Here is a 15596-nt window from a genome sequence, read left to right as displayed (position 1 = left end):
GGTACAAAAAAAAAGCCATGAGCGAACAGTCTTGAAAACCGCAGCAAACACAGAAACAACTACAACTGTGCGGTCACGCAGTCTGACTCTGCAGTACTCTGCTAATTTTTCAGCTGCCTACTATTAGCACACTAGTTTGGTGAGTTTTTACAGTTTCTCGTTGGTCAAACGGTTGTAATTTGTGATATTTGTTTCCCTCGTCAGCTTCATTACTTACTTTTGCTTGCAAGAAAATGTCACTCAAAGTCATTGAAATGTTACTCAGAATTTCACTGAAATTATGAATGTCACACATACCAATCTGAAACCTTGGCGGCTAAGAGTATGCATACTGTAAATCTGGCTGATATTGTATTGCAAAATGGCGGTCAGAACTGTTAGGTCAAGTGAGGTCAATGGAAGCGTGAGGCGACATGCAGCAGCTCTTGAACTGTCAGGACAGTGGAAGTATTCTTTCCTCTACGGCCGAAAATGAACTACAGCGAGATTCCGTGAGACGTCACGTGAACAGACTCCGATTATATTGCACGGTCCAGACTCCACGTCAGGCAGGCATCATTATGTGTTTTTTTTTTTCTCAATTTCCTGCCAATGGACCTGGGCCCCCAAGAGCTGCTGCCCGTGCCATTGGCGGGAGTTTGATTGTGCTCCTTGACCTCGACAGGCGGACACTTCAGGGCAGCCCACGGCTATCGGCTTGGCATTGGTTGACTAAACTGGTTTGATTTGTTAATGCTGCTGCCTGCTTTACTTGTTATTGTTTAAAAGGTCATTGTGAAATATGGGCGCCTTCATTCACAAACCAAATGGCCATAATCTGATTAAACTGGTTAGATTTGATTTTTGTATGCTGCTGTGCTTGTTATTGTTTGACCAGTCACTTTGAAGTATTTGCGCCTTCATACACAAACCAAAGGGGGAATTGTTTGACCAACCTGGCTTCATTTCTGCATTTTGCTGGGCTTGTTTTTATCATGCACTTTGAAAGTGTTTTCACCTTGATGCAAGAAGAAAGGGGGATTGCTTTACAAAACACGCTTGAGTTTTGTATGTTGCTGGATTGCTGATTCTTTTATTATGCGCTTTGAAAGTATTTGTACTTTTTCCTTTGCTTCACCAGCTACAGTTAGTATAGATTCTGTCATTAGGTACTTGCTAATATGGTTTGTTTTTATCCTACATGATGCATTATTGATGGTGTGGTTTGCACTTGTCTATAATATGTGCACCTGAAATTCTGTTTACAATACAGAAATGATAAATGCAGACACACATCTGCATCAATGTTTAAAGCATCCAAGCAGTTTTCATCCTCAGACTTGTGTGCCTGGCTGTTTATGCCCTCCTTACTAATAAAGCTCTGATGGTAGATATTGAAATTGCATCCTCAGTTCATTTTAAATACTATAGAGTGGTTCATACAATACAAAATCCCTGACAGATGCAAGCGTGTGGCATGCAGATAATTCACACCAGTTTATTTCTCTTGGAGCTGGCAGGATACTGGGTTATATCTTGTGGACTGCTCATGTATATTGTCAGTCAAGTCTTTTAAATTTCAGATTTGGGTTTGTCTTTCAAAGTTTCACGTTATTTTCCATCAATGTCAATTCTAATTCAGACCCTATGTAGTTGTTCTTTGTTCTGTAGCGATAGGCAGTTCCTCAAACAATAGGACCGCTCCTTGGCATTGCTCTGATTCCGGTCTCTGTTAAATAATCTGCTCTTGACAATAATGTTACAAATGGTGTAGTTTATATGTTAAGAGTGTTTTACTTTCTTATTCGAACTTTGAGTACGCGAATATAGAGACATTTCATTTAACGTTGGAGGTTTCAAATCAAAATATACCAGATTTGTTGGTGGTAGGGCAGAGTGGTGGTTCGGGGGCCCCCTCCATGTACTTTGCAGGGGGGCCCCTTCAGGTTTCGTTACAACACTGGGTCGGAGCAACAGGTAACCACCCGCGAGAAGGGAAAACAGAAGAAATTACCTTCAGTTTTGAGAATGTGAATATTTGTTTTTCTAATACTGCAGTTGGAACTTGAGTAAGACAAGAATTAGTCTCTTATAAAAACCTTAAAAGTGTCTGCTTCTTGGTGAACCCGAACTGCACCCACAGCATCCTCCTTTTTAAAAATAAGTATAGCTGGACGCTCCAGTTGAGTGTAGATATGCAACCTGTGTAATCTGTTCCCAAAGAGAATACAGACCCCCAACAACAACAATCTAGAATTCAGAACAGCACTAAAAACCTGGCTTATCCCTAAATCAAGAAACAAGTAAGACTCGAGTTACTGCAGATTTCTATTCCTTCTCACAGCTGTCGAAGAACCCTGCTTCAGTTTTCATTTGTCTGGAAATGTATTTAAATAAACTGTGGCTCACAGAAGAGACATAGAGCAGTGGATTCCCAAACAGCAGCTAAGAAGTTTAGTTCCCCAGGTGAAGGTAGCGCACACATGTCCAGTTGTATTTCAGACGGCCCCAGAGCTAGTGACGTTCACTATTCAAGTGGACAGGTGCAGGGACAAGCTTGTGGCAGAGAGAGGAATCAAGAGGACGCCGCTTTGTTGACGTATTCACGGAGGATGTACAAGTGAAGAGCTTTACGCAAATGGATTGGGGGCCGTATGTGTGTTGCCGTGCAGCACAGTATCCTGGGTGGAGCAACAAGCAGGCAGGTTTACTTTAATTCCCGCACTAAAACCTGTTCACACTTATTAAAAGGCTAATACGGCTACTTTATAAGTGTGCATTTCTAAAAGCTACACTCCTCTTCTCCACTCTGCCGCTGGGGAGACTCTTACCGTGCATGTAAATAAATGGAAGTGTGTTTTTGCCTGATTACCGACCGGTGTAAGTTATGCATGAAGGCCAGCGGCCATGAAGAAAGATGAAGCAGCGCACCAACAAGCAGAGGCAGGCGAACAACAAGAAACGGCTTTTACAAAAAAAATATCTGTTTCTTGTTCAAACGTGAAAAAAAATATGGCTACTCTAGTTTCCTCGCCCTAGAAGACTTTTTGCAAAGGTCGACTGGTCATCTTTCAGTTGCTAATTGTTGTATTTGGGTGTTAAATTGGCACTAATTACGCTGAATTCTTTTCTCAAGTACTGTTACAGGTGTAAATAAGCATTGAAAATGCAATAGGTCTCGCCTTTGATTAAGTTAAAGCCATTTGCTTTGCTATTGGTATGGTATAGCAAAGCAATGGCTTTAATTTAAGCAAATTATTGGAGTCGTCCATCTCTCTGCCTGCGCTTGTGATTTTCTCTGGGGGTGCAGTGCCAGCTCCTTCTCACTAGTGAGAATCTGTGAAGTAGCGGGGTGGGGGGAGATGTGCAAGGGACTCGAGGGGAGGGGATGGGTAAAGTGAGAAGAGCTGCCTCCATAGAGGAAGGTGTGCTACCATACAGGCTAAGAATCATGTCCACAGCGCTCCCGCTATCTCAACAGACACTGTTCTATCTGTCTATACTTCCATGTAGCTATCCTTCATCTATCTTCTATCTATCTGTTTCTTCTATCTATCTCTTCTATCTGTCTCTCCTCCTATCTGTCTCTCCTCCTATCTGTCTCTCTCTCTCTCCTATCTCTCTAACTCTCGCTATTCTATCAACCCCCCCCCCTCCCCCGCCTCAAGCGGGTCAAAATTACATTTGGATCTCTGTCCAATAAAATAGTACGACGCAGTTACCAAAACCTCATGTTTTGAGAAGTTGCCTCCTTGCAATAATAATTTGTTAATAGAGAATACAAACTAATGGATCGTCCCGTCATGAGCAACATAGCTTGTTTCACACCCAATGCATTTTTTTAGCTCTTGGTAGCAAACTAATTCTGTTGAAACAAACAAATTGAACAGCTATCGCTTTGTAGTGAGACAACATATGGCACCCTAGCGGCATGACTGCAATGTTGATTCAGGCCAGTGCGTGGAACGTGGTGCATGGTATTGTCGAATGAAAACATACTGGCTGGGAACATCTCTTAGCACAATAAATACCGAATAAACATATTTAAGTTTGTGACCTCTCCTCATACACAGAGCTCTGCTTTCAGCATATTAACCCCGTGCCCTCAAATACCTTACTAGCGTTGGTCCACGTGACTTGGAAGTTTCACACAGATTTCTGCATCGGGCACTTTAACACCCTCAGCCACGAATACAGGGAGGGCTAACCGAAAGTTACGTAAACATGTATGCCAACTTTTTACAGCAGGAAAGTGGGATATATGAACAACAATAAAAAAAATCGCGGCCATGTATTTTCCTACATTGATTTCTGTTGAAACAAAGGCGATTTCAGGCTGGGGAGAGCTAAAAGAAAGCCAGTTTTGCTGATAAAATCGGGTCTAGCGACATACATGCATAAACATCTTTGCAGCAGGTGCAGTAACCCCCTCAGCTATGAGATGGGGGACGCTCCTACCTGCTCGGTGTGTGATTGGGCAGCTGCCGCATGCAGTCCAGGTGTTTCTTCATCATGGCTCGGCACGGTCTGCTCCAGCCGCTCCCCAGGTCCGGTTCGAGAACAGGGTCATTCTGTCATGTCAGCCCAGGGAGGTCCGGTGCCTGCCGCGGAGGGAGCGCTGGCCTGCCTCCCTCTGTTCCTGTCAGCGGAGCGCGGTCAGAGCACTTCCCCTCGCGCATCGCACACATACTGCGATCGAGACAGGCGTGACCGAGGGAGGAGACCGGCAGAGACTGCACGGGAGGCTAGTGCCTGCCTGCGGGGAGACAGGCGTGGACTCACTGAGAGACCTAAACAGCTCTCAGAGAGAGACAGGAGCGGGCCTACAAGGGCTTGAGAGCGAGAGAGAGAGAAAACTACAACCCCCTCCCTGTGGTGTTGTACGTTGATGAGGGACCGAGACTCCCTGGGGAGAACGAGAGAGTCAGCCAAGGGCCGATGGAGGGTGGACCCTGAGAGTGACGGGGTGTGCGAGAGACACAACTGACTCCCTGTGGGCTGAGGGAGAAACAGAAAAGAGACGACGCTCGCGGAAGTGTCGGAGCAAACCCAGTTCCTGATAGGAATTCAGTCTGTTAAGATTAAAACCAAACTGTCCTCTGCCGATAGAGAGGACTTAAGAATGTGAGGGTCAAACCGAGACTGTCCTCTGCCGAGAGAGAGGACTTCAGTCTGTGGGGGTTGAAGCGAGACTGGCCTCTGTCAAGAGATGGGGCTTCAGTCTGCGAGGGTTAAAGAGAGACTGGCCTCTGTCCATAGTTAGGCCTTTAGTTCTCCAATATTAAAGACAAGTCTAGCTCTGGGTTTGAACCCACATTTCATCTTGTCTGACCCCTTACACACAACCACACTGCATTCTGTGCTAGTGGACAACTACATTGTTGGACATGGCTTCTTGGGGCTGCTACCGACTTTACAATAAGTTTCACTTCCTGACAGAAAAAGAAATCCCACGAGGGTTTGAGTCACTGTTTGGAAGCAGAGCGCTTTGTTTTCACCACTCCGCCTGAACATGGTTATCTGTTGAGACGCCAGAGCTCCCCGTGTCAAAGCCTGACCCCAAAAGGCTTTCAATCTTCAGTACTGCGTACGGATTCGGTGGGACAGAAGATGTGCAGCGGGGACTGGCTTTACTGGCGGCGAGAAAAAAAGTCCACAGAGTATCACGCTGCGAGTAAAGGGGCCGATACCAGCATGCACATCTTTTGTCTTGTTTGTCTCCCCACGTGCACGCTGGAATCGTATTGATTCCAAAAGTCCTCTGCATGGCAGAGCAACGCATGCGCTGCTTTTTGCCAGCCGAGACCTAAAAAGACAATCTTGAAGTAATAATATTACAAAATGTGCTGCATTATGCCGCAAAATTTACCTATTCTTGCAGCATAACGTAGTCAGCCTTGCCACATACTTTGGGCCTCCTCTGCTGCATAATTCCAGTGGCCCTGCCCATAACCAGTGCTGTACGTGTGGAGCGGTGAGGCCAATAAGAAGCAAAGCCCCCACACTCTGGGAAATTAAAGGTTGGAAGATAGCAAATACACCAACACCCACCTCCCCTTGGACAGAAGCATGCACAATGAAAATATTAGACTAACTGAGCACTATTGGAAGCAGATGTGTGAAATTAAATTTTCACATTGTACTCCTTTGCCCTCTCTGACTTGACCTCTCTGTGCTAACAAGTCATCTCTTGAATGCTAGACCATTCTACATTGCAAACCTAATCAGGCCCCTCAACCCCCATGTTTCCTAAAAGACTTTTCATAATTAGTTCAAACTTCTTTCCATCTGGCCTGTCTTTGCTCTGAACTGCGCAGCACCAACAGTCCAGCGCCTGCTGAACTGTCTGTCCCCAAGTAGCAGTTCAGGTGCATATAAGTAATATAGATCAAATAAATGTTAACAGAGGTAGTAGCTAAAACATGTTGCCCGAGATCCTGCCACAGAGAAGCATGGAATACAATAGTATTTAAAATATGTATTCATGACGTTTACTACAGAGTAAATCCATAATAAACAAATACGTGCAGAAACTCTCTCTCTCAGGTAGCAGATAAAATCCTAAAATGAGCTGGCCAGATAAAGCTGTGACACGCTAAAAGAAGGGTGTGGAATGCTCAAGCGCCTTGAAGAGCAAAGATTTTACCCACCCCACAATGTCTCTCAACCCATCAGTCAGGCTGCTTTTTTCAGTCACCACCGCTTAGCATTGTGGAACTTGTAGTTTAATATTTCATCAAATTAAAAAAAAGTAAGAGTCTGCATGCTTGGAACTGTTGGCTGAAAGTTGTTAGGTGAGTTGACTGCTAAGTTTAGCAAGCACTCAACGTGTGTAGTGTCGTTAGTGACAAATGTTTGCCCTCACGTTGCAGGCTCCCCCCTGTCTATGTGCTTTGGGTTGCATGCTTCACTGCAGTGCACCTTCAAAGGCCAGGACTGCACTTCACACAGATGTGTGCGTCTCAGTACAAACATCGGAAGTTTCACACCTCTGTGTTTGTCTCCCCACAACCTGTGTTCCTCACCCGTCTCTTTCATTCTGGAGAGAAAGAATTTGCCCAGACCGTGTGTTAGCTTAAGCCCCTCCAAGGAAGATCCGCATTACATCTCATGTTTAACCGAACATCTTCTCCACTTAGTCGCTGGGGACACCGTTAGCGTGCAGTAATAAATGGTCTTCTGCTTTAGCCTGATGAACAAAAGGTATAGTTAAGCATGCCGGCCAGCGGCCATGAAGAAAGATGAAGTGGCACACAAACCAGCAGAGGCAGACAAACGAGAAACGGCGTGGGACAGTTTGATGTAAAAAAGGAGTGCACCAAACACACAATATGTAAAGCCATGAGTAAGGTGACATGTGACCGGGGCAGTCGCCACCAAAGTCAAAACACACCCAAAGGTGGGACAACGAGCAGCGTTTCACCAAAGAATAAAACAAGCATTTGCAATGCAATAGGTCTCGCATTTACGCAAGTTTGAGCTATTGACATTGTAAATGACAATGCCTTTTATTTATGTTTTGGTTTTTAAAACATAAATAAAAGGCGGTGTCATTTACAATGCCAATAGCATAAACGTGCGTAAATGCGAGACGTATTGCATTGCAAATGATTGTTTCTTGTCCAACCTCCACATCTCAGGCAAAGCTACGTCTGGAATTCTGCTTGACCAAACAGCAATTTTTGCAAGAATCATGTGTTATCGGCTTTTGGCATGAATGCAAGATTGCAAAACGTGGCTCACTAAATTATTGTTATGTCCCCAGCTTGAGAAAAGCAGATCGAAAACGAGTTTCCGCCCACTCTGTCAAGCTTCACCGAGTGCTAAACAATTTAAACGTGCAAAAAGCCTGGGAAACCAACTCTTTACAGCAACTGTGCAAAGTAATACTAAGTTATGAAACGTGTGCTATTTCATTTTAACCAGACTTAAAATTCGTCCAATCGCTAAAACACGTCTGCATATTACTATCTCCCCAAAAACACAATGCAGGCTTACCTGGCAGAAAGCTCTTCAATGACATCTATAAACGAGTTTGAGCTATTGGCATTTTAAATAACAGTACCTTTTATTTTTGTTTTGAAAAAGAAAACGAAAAGAAAAGGCATTGTTATTTACAATGTCAATAGCCCAAACTCGCGTCAATGCGAGACCTATTGCATGGCAAATGCTTGTTAATTACTGCTAGGTCTGAGAAGCGGAAGGACGCACCCCACGTAAAACCCTGGGCACACTTCGACAATAGACCTGCCATTAAAATAATCTTAAAAGGGGCACATCAGGAGCTACTTTGAAACTAGCCCCGGTCACCAACCGTCTACCAGCCCGTCGATGCTGTTGCTCTACGCGGGCATTAGTTGGGCTACCTCCTCCCTGTGTCAGCAAACTGTGCAGTTGGTTTGGCTGTGATGCAGTAGACCCCCTCTGCTTTCCCGCGGATCCGGCACTGCGGGCAGGGATTTCAACCGCTCGGGCCGGGGGTGAGTGTACAGCGGTTCCGCCCCCATCCCAGCAAGTGGCGGATTGTAGGGAGGGTGCGCGTTGTCTACCGTTCCAGCCGCTTGGACCCCAACCGCCACATCACAAGAATCGCGTGAGTCCCGGCGCGTGGCCGCTCCTCCCCGCCTCAAGCCCCGCCCACGGAATCCCTGCTGCCGGGGCGTGTGAGCGCCTGCACCCGTGGGAGCAGCTATGGAGGAAGAAGAGTTGATGCTGGCCATGGCAGAGATCCCTGTGAGTACCGCGGCATCTTGGGGAGGGAGGGTTGGGTGCGCCTGGTATGGGTAGGAACTCAAACGTTTTTCGTGCCATATTGTCCCTCAGCCTTCTTACAACCATTTGTCCCTCCCCCATAACTGCCTGTGATCTGCGGCATTGTGGACTGTGCCCTCAGGGAGCAGGGTCAGCCCTGCCTCCCCCCCAGTATTCCGCAGGATATTGTTTTCTTTGTGCCCCTGGGGGATGATTTTAAGCAGCGATAAGCGGTGGTAGATAAGCCTGTCAACTGTTTAGTTATCGGGTTGAAAACTGTAACGCGATGTGCATAAAATAGTTTATTTTGAAGCATTGTTATTGCGCTTTGGCAAAACTTGGTATCTTCGAAATCACGGGAAATTAACTATTGGTCCCCCTTGCTGCCGGAAGTTCTTCTATCAGTCGTGGTCTCTCTGCACGTGTCCGCCTATTTAAAAAAAAAAAAAAAGTGCAAACACAGCCTTCGTGCTTTAAAAAACCAAAGGTCATTATCACAGCATGCCGACAGGCGCCCCACGCTGCGGACCTATAATTAACTCAGCAGGCACTCAACGCGCAAGCGCGTTCACAGCGAGAGCGAGACCTAAAAAATTACGAGGCTGGTGAGGACGAAAGTGAAACTGCTAGCTGGCTTGCGAGGGAAGGGGGACAGGAGATGTGCACGCCGCGTGGCTGTAAGCGCGTACACCAACTCAAATCCGCCAAAAGCCTGCGCGTGCACATCTCCTGTCCCACTTCCGAGGCAAGTCAGCAACAATAGATCTCGCCGAAAGCAGCGCTTCGCGCTGCGTTCGCAGGCGAGACCTAAAAAGCACTTTTGACTGGCATAGAAAGGAACAAATGGAAAGTGGTGGGCGTGGTCTATGGCCCCAGAATAGATACATCATGCCTCGCAGAGCAGTGCATGCATGCTGCTAGGCTCGACCTAAAAATAATGCTTTCTGATGGAAACTGTTCCTCTCGGCAGCTACAAAATGGGAACTTTTGGTAACCCTATTTCAGCATTGTCAAGAAAAGATGGCCGTTAGTGGTTACATTAGTTAATTGTTAGGCTCAGCCATTTACATTTATGTGACAGTGTCATTCATTTGATTTGAATCTAATACATTGGAGTAGGTTCACTCACTGTGTCTCAGTCACATTACTTAGAGCATTGTTCATTTTTTGTCATGATCAGTAGTCCTATTGACTATATAGAAATGGTACCTGTAAGGATCTTGGTGCAAAACCCAGTCCAGTGCACCCTTGGCCGTGACATTTGTGCTGGGATCTTGCATAGGGCCCGAACGTCCATGAGTTTATCTGAGTAGCTGAATGACCAGAGCCAGGAACTCTTAACAACAATTCTGCTAGGAGCAATCAATAGAAAAGGTGAGCAAAGTTTCCTAATCATGCTGGCTGCCAGTGTCGTTCTTCAGGGGATCGAACTTCTGGATACAGAACATGGAAGGATGAAAATGAACAGTACTGGAAGGTGGACAGTGAAATCGGACAATAGGAGACAATGAAAAAGAGAGCAGGGAAACATAGGAGGAAGAAAACAAATAGACAGTGACGGAACAGGATTGAAAGTAGACAATAAGAAAACATAGGGGAAGAACGTAAAGACGTAGGAAGGAATTACCAGGCGGGAATTTGAATAAAAATGGATAGCTGGAGGTTGGGAAGAATCATTATCAATTTTAATGATTCAGAGACAGTGTTAAACCTCAGTTTCATGAGGGATCGTGTCCCCCAGCCTCAGGCAAGGCACGTCCCAGCTCATAAGAAATATTAGAAATACAATCAATTAGATAAAACGCCCCACTCGAGCACTGATTGCTAGATCAGCAGAATAGTGTGAAGATGTATTACAGAAATGCAAAAGTACGGTGCAGGTTAATTGCCATGGAGGCTGTCAGCAAATAGAGCGCTACAGAGAAATGCAAAATCAAAAATAGTGTCAAATGGGCAGCAGAATCGGGAGAGACACAGGCAGCGTCCCTCGTAGAACTGGAGAGTCTCTGGTTCGCCCGCAGGATCGAAGGTTTTTATACATGATTTGCACATCTTAAATTAACAACTGCAGAATCCTTGTTGTACGATCAAATATGGTCCATTAATAGCTTGGTCTCAAAATGTCATATTGCCTTAGCACTATCCCACTACATTAACAATTATTCTATGCTAATGTCATGCAAAGGTGGTGGAATGGACTAGATGCATAAACAGCATCTTATTATGAAGAATGGGGTACAGTGAGCTTACGGAGGAACCTTGAGAAATAGTTGCAGTTTTGTGATTTAGCCTGGGAAAATTAATCCGAAACAGACAATGGAAATAAATAATATTCTACTTGAGTACGTGCTGCAGAAATGACCGTCGTATGTGCAGAGGGAGGACAAGGGTGACATCCATATTGGAAAATGTGACTGCCAGGCCCAAGGCCTAGGTGACTAGTCAGGAAAACAATCTTTTTGCACACCATAGGAAATTCTTTTTGAAGACACTGGTACTATATCAGTGTGTACATGTGTAGTCAAATAGGAAACTATGCGGCATATTATCAAGCACCGCGTTAAAATTATCGCCGCTTTAGCGGCAGAAAACAGCCGCTAAAGCGGCGATAATGGGCTTGATAATATGCCGCAGAGAATTCCAATAGAAGCCCATGTTGACACCAGAACATGGGCTTCTATGGGAATTGAAGAACAAGAGACAGTACGCAGTTCCCCAGTGAGGGGGGGGTGGATGAACCAACGTGAGTGGAGGCACTAAGGAGGAGAATCCTCCTTGTCGGAACTAGAGTCCTCACACACCCAGCAAGCTAGGTGTCATGCTTCATCATATGGACTTGCTCCTCGTCGGGTCGGCGGTGCAATATCTAACGGGCACCCATAAAGGGGCTCTTTACCGGAGATCTTCTGTTCCTGCCGTATAGTGCCATGGGTATGAGGGCCCTAGGTGTGAGTGTGGGAATTCTCCAGGGCATATTATCAAGCCCATTATCGCCGCTTTAGCTGTAGTTTTCTGCCGCTAAAGTGGCGATAATTTTAACGCCGTTTCTTGATAATATGCCCCTCTATTCTGCACATTGTTAATGAAGCACAAAAATATAAACGCACAAAAATCTTGTGCGTTTTTGCAGTGTTCATAGAGAATTAGGTCTGTACAGCGACACGGGAAACCACAAGCCCGGAAATTACCAGCCTCATCATCACCTAGGAAGTAAGAAACTGGACAGGTGTGAGGCAAGCAGAAGGACAGCAGATCAGACGCATGTGGTCGCTATGCTTTGGAGCTCTCCCATTAAAAAAAAATAGCCCACAACTCCCAATACAACATATCAGATGTGGCTTGCAGTAAGGGGGTGGGGACACCTATACAAATATGTGGACAGCACAGGGTGGTGCAGAACAGAACATGGAGGAGAGGATCGGTGTGATCAGACAAAAATAGAACACGTCATCTTTATCACAATATGGGTGCGTGTGTTGTAGTTTATTTGGATTTGTAGTTCATTTGGAACCAGAAAATCAATTAATAAAATATTGTAAAGCGGAGCAATTGATGAAAACAGCTAGCAAGTTAAAAACATCTGATCAATGTAAACGAATAAAACCATGATAAATATGAGACAGTTTGGGATTATTATTATTATAGTAAATCGCGGTCTAAAGGAAATTCCATAAGAAACCTTAAATTCACCCTCGCCAGTAAAAATTTCCCCCATCCCTAGCATGCAAATAAGGTGAGAGTCTAACTATCTGCAAATCAACAAATGTAAATTCTTAGTACTTGCACTATGGGCAAATGGAATCTGAATCTAGGCATGTCATAAATGTTGCAAACAAAATCCACATTCGACTTGCATGACTTGCAATTGAATAGGCAAATATCCAACCCTTCCAACTGAGGTCAGCCCATTGGAAAGCAAATCAAATGTTTAATAATGCAGTTAGCACTTTTCTTCATGCAAATTTGTGGCCCATAAAGCGCTATCTTAATATCGAAATCCCACAACAGAGGCTAATCATCAAATCAATACATTTAAATATCGTGAAGCACATTAGGCTCCACAAGGAAGAGTAGGACTAGGTACATTTTCAAACCATAAAGTTTTATTACAGATTACAAGGTTTACAAATTCAGAATCAAATAAGTGCAAATCAAAAATCAGTACATTAATGTAATAATGAAGACCAAGTTCAAATCAATCAAAAGCATATTAGCAAGAAGATGAACTATTATAAAGTCGCCTCAATGGAAAAGTAAAGTAAATCAGTTCTACCATAAAGAGAATACCCTAAATCTCCTCTGCTCAGTAAGCATTCTAAAAGCGTCCTGGAAAAGCTATGCTCTGCACTTGCTTAAGTTACACAATGCTAACATTTGCTACACCTGCACATGGTTCTCATAAAATGGTCCAATCAGGTTAAGGCACACAGATACATTCTAGGCTCATTAGTTTGTGAGGATTGTTCACTATTCAGCTTTTCTAAATGTCCTTGAAACTTACAGTTATCTCCAGTGTAACGAGGTACATTAGACCAGCCTGGACTCTGCAGATGGACTGTAGTAACCAATTAAAACATTCTGCAGCGATCACATAAATGAAAACATTTCACATGAGAAAGTAAGCAAAGGACATTGCGTTAGTTAATTGTACGCTCAACGTCTCCGAGAAATAAAGTAAGCATGTGACCAGAAACAAGATGGCTCCTAAATGTAAGCAATGCTAAACATAGGCCTACATTAGCTATGGTCAATAGACACGTGTATAATACACAGTTATAGCATATGTATGGTTACATGTTAATGGAAATGCAAACATTTTTAATATGAAAAAAAACCCTTTCAATGCCCAGGGTAAAGCCCATCTGCAGATTGCATTCATAAGGATTGCCATTCCATGACGGGTAACTTTCTTAGCTCTTCGATCTTCTTACTAGCAAGTAAGCTCTGTCATTTTGAGCCCTCCCTATCAGGTTATGAGCAAATAATGATTTTGATGTTGCTTTGTTAAATGGCATCATAGTATGTGATGAATTTAATAAGGCACTTCTTAGACTGACACTGGTAGAATAAACGTATGCCAGCCATCAAAAGTAATTTTCACTGAATTAGGTATTTTAGGAATAAACAAGGGCCATGAGCTTCTGGCTTATCCCATATTGTTAACCACAAACCCAAGGAGACCAATAAAAAAGAGCCTACCAAAAATGGGAAGGGCATCTCCTGATGCATAATTTGCAGTAGCGGCCGGCATTGCTCATGGGTGGTGAGGCAAACACGAGGGATTGCAAGGAAATAACACAATTAAAAGAATTAAACTTACCTTTCCGCCGGGGCCCGCGTCTTCTCGGATCCTTCTCTGCTCTCCTGCCTCCGATAGGAACAGGAAGGAGGCAGCCACGCTCCGTCCCCTAAGGTCAGGACGCCACCCAGCCAGGGGCTAATGGGGTGGCCATGTTCTCGGCAGGCTGCAATGCAGCCTGCATGGAGAAGTGCAGAGTGCGCATGGCCCGAGAGGGCCGACCAGTCTGTGCACTCAGGAGTGGGCAAACCACTCCTCCCCTGCCCTGCTCAAAGAGCAGAGCAGCCCCACCTGCCCGCAATGCGCAAAGCAACCATAAAATGGTAATAACTTTAATTACCATTTTATATTTTGGCTTTCTCGCACTGCGAGGAAGCAGTGCGGCGACGCTCCTCCGCCCTATTAGAGGAGTCGCCCCTGATAATGTGTGATGAGGAAGAGCGTGGCAAGCCCAACAGGGGACGTCTGTGATGTGCCGAACGCGTCAAGGACCCTTCCGCCCACATGTGGATGGGACAGAGTGGCTGTTGACAACATTAGATCTTCTCTGATTTGCCACACCTTGGAGAACAGTCCCACTTATTGGGTTTGAGTGCTTGACCTTGGTGTAAGTCTCTGCCATTATGTGTGACTTTAACACCATGGTTCACAATCTCTTTCTTAGGGTCCAAGTCTCAAAACAGGCACTAAGAAGCAGAGAAATTGGCAGGAGGTGCAGAAAAAAACACTCGACTACTGACACAACTTGGCGGCCATGTGGTGCAGGAAACGGCAGGGACAAGGTCGGTGCAGAGGGTGGTTTGGAACATATGAAAGGCAAGGGGGTGTAGACGCAGAAAGAAAGCAATCCACAGTCATTGACACAACATGGTATCCATGGCAATAGGAAAGAAGGGGTGAGGAAAGAAATATGCTCTTTGCATTTACTAGGTTTCAGGAGAATACAGGGACACGGGGAATAAGAGGATTGCAACTGAACCAGATTCGTCTGTGTAGAAAAATATGCCTAGGCATCATGTTGGCATTTATATGGTGTGATCCTAGCTATAGAACAAGAGGGTCCTGTACATGGTCCAAAAGCAAAGGATGGTAAACAGTATGGGTTCAGAGCATTTGCAGAAATGTTGTTGTTGTAACACTCTGGGCCAAGCTCCTGTAGATCCACTTTTAGAACTTGACGAAAAATTATATTTTAGAATATTATATGATTCTTGCATCTTGACATTTACCTTAAATCTAAAAGAAAAGTAATCAGTCGTGACTCCACCATTAAGGCTTTTGGGCTTTGCCCCTCCACGTTTTTCTCCACCATTCTGTATTCTGGACCTGTGCAAAGCACCCCAATACACCTTCGGTCTGACAGCTGGACAAAAATACAAGTTGCCCGTGTCTGCTTGCAGGTGGTTCATGCTTGGGCAAGCAGGCATCCACATTGTGTGCACATTAAGCACTATTGTGCAGGCCTTAGTTTGTGAGACAGTACAACAACAAAGTGCCTCTCAGACCAAGGATCAATAGTTCTTTCATCAGTAAAGTGCTTCAAAAGTTGTCTCCACTTATGTACACT

General features: G+C 44.7%; 1 protein-coding gene across 1 annotated transcript in view; it reads right to left on the bottom strand.

The window, feature by feature from the left end:
- The window catches only part of WDR5 (WD repeat domain 5), a 166360-nt gene extending 161795 nt beyond the window's left edge, over positions 1 to 4565 (bottom strand). Inside the window, exon 1 of the mRNA XM_085612697.1 lies at positions 4438 to 4565. The gene's annotated coding sequence lies outside the window, so the exon portion shown is untranslated. The remainder of the gene's footprint in view (positions 1 to 4437) is intronic.
- Between the last annotated feature and the right edge of the window lie 11031 nt (positions 4566 to 15596).

The sequence above is a fragment of the Triturus cristatus genome, chromosome 1_2 (genome assembly GCF_964204655.1).
Source record: "Triturus cristatus chromosome 1_2, aTriCri1.1, whole genome shotgun sequence".
Classification (NCBI taxonomy): domain Eukaryota; kingdom Metazoa; phylum Chordata; class Amphibia; order Caudata; family Salamandridae; genus Triturus; species Triturus cristatus.
Note: the sequence above shows the minus strand (reverse complement) of the source record. Positions and strands in the feature narration are given on the sequence as shown.